The 1,850-nt window shown below is 42.1% G+C and overlaps 1 long non-coding RNA gene across 1 annotated transcript; it reads left to right on the forward strand.

Annotated features, from left to right (window-relative positions):
- The first annotated feature begins 467 nt into the window (after nucleotides 1–467).
- LOC104960702 (uncharacterized) lies at nucleotides 468–1,844 on the forward strand. Its single transcript, XR_800011.1, has 3 exons — nucleotides 468–678; nucleotides 813–875; nucleotides 1,054–1,844. It is a non-coding gene; the product is annotated as an uncharacterized lncRNA (long non-coding RNA).
- Nucleotides 1,845–1,850: the final 6 nt, after the last annotated feature.

Below are 1,850 nucleotides of genomic sequence, written 5' to 3' on the forward strand. Positions count from 1 at the left end.
ACAAAGGTGCATTTTGCATGATAGGTCATCTTTAAATGATTGCCTATAAAAACAACATTAAACATTAAATAATCAGCTGCATTCATTTCTTATGGTTATGTGACGACCCCTGTTTGTTATGGCTGAGAGCCAAGCCGTGACAGCTACATTTTCCCTCAGGCCAACAACAGCTTCAACAAAACTATTTCCCTCAAAGAGAAACCAAACGTGCCCTGTTGTCGTGAGAGAGAAAGTGCAGAAGGAAACATCCATTAAACTCAGTGTGCTGCTCTGTGATGCTAGTTCAGATACTTGGCATCTCATCTTGGGTGCAAGGTCATCAATGTTTGGGCTCAGGCTCTGAGCTGAGGAGACCCTCAGGATGGAGTGAAGGTGTGGTGCAATATACCGGAGGGCCAGATCTAATAGGAATTAGAAATGATCCTGCGGGCCAAAATTAAATCCACCAAGGGCCTCATGTGGCCCCCGGGCCTCGAGTTTGACACATGTGCTTTACAGTGTTACCGGCCGCCTGCAGCACTTTCATTTTTATAGGAATGCTGACATCAGGTTGAATCATCAGTATAAATGTGGTGGTAAACAGATTTAAAATTGTTCATTGATTGGTCTTTTTTTAGGCATTCCAGCAACAGACACAAGAGCTTGTAGCACTGGAAACTATAGTGCTGCAAACCCTGGGTGAGTGCTAGCTTATATTCAACATGAAATATTCTTTAGTTGCTTTTTTAAGCAAATCTACGCCACATTTCTGCTGACGTTGTGCTTCCACCAGTGGCTGATCCTCCTCATTAAACATCTTTTATTTATTGCAGGTTTTGAAATAACAGTTGATCATCCACACACTGATGTTGTGAGGTGTTCCCAGCTAGTGCGAGGTAACACTTCTCATATTGATCCCTTTTTAAAATACCTCCACATGTACATTGTCTTCTGTTTTAACACCATGACTTGGTGCCACCTTTTTCTGAGCTCGGTTAAATGAATGCTAATTTAAAATGCTATCTCAAAGTATCGTCTCATTTTCTAAAAACACACTTTCTTCTTGTCTTACAGCAAGCAAGGATTTGGCACAGACTTCCTATTTCATGGCTACCAACAGGTTATTATCCTGTTCCCATTATTGCACTGTAATGGCACACTATAGCTTCCTGTCCTGCAGGGCCCCCCTTCCTGTGTCCAACGCCCTTTTTGCGCCTGGATTTCGGGAAACCCCAATGTGGGGAAGTACCTGTCCGGGCTGCTGTGTGCGGTGTATTGTACAAGGGCTCCGTGTTGGCACATAGGGGTTGAATGCACAATGTGGAGTGTAGTGGTGCTGTCTACCTCTCAAGGTTGTTTGGTACGGAGTGCATATGTCTGAAAGAGAACTCTCAAATGGTAGCCTGAATATAGATTGCCACTAAAGATTCTTAAACTTATAGAGTGCTTTGGTAAGTATAGTTTTACAGTTCTTTATTCATTTTTTGTGCACATTTTTTTACCCTACCCTAAAAGAGCTAACACCAAACTATACTGCAAACTGGTTTTGTATGAGCAGATCTAACAAGGTGTGCAGTGCATGTGTAACGTAGTACATTTGGATATTCTTGGTGACTAACGAGGGGTTAGCTGCACTGCGTTTCCCCCCCCAGATGAGGGTAAAAAGAATCCTTTAATCTGAGTTCATGCACAAATAGTGAAGTCTAGACTAATTGGCAGTGATTGTAATAACCCCAAATTGTTGATAATGACATTATTAAAGTAAGGGATGCACGATAGTTATCGGTAATTGGGGGGACATCGTATTGTGTATTATTAACGACAACGGAATTATGGCCAATTATACAAAGCAAACGAGATCTACGACGTGC

This window comes from Notothenia coriiceps, unplaced genomic scaffold (assembly GCF_000735185.1).
Source record: "Notothenia coriiceps isolate Sejong01 unplaced genomic scaffold, NC01 NC01_scaffold00032213, whole genome shotgun sequence".
Lineage (NCBI taxonomy): Eukaryota > Metazoa > Chordata > Actinopteri > Perciformes > Nototheniidae > Notothenia > Notothenia coriiceps.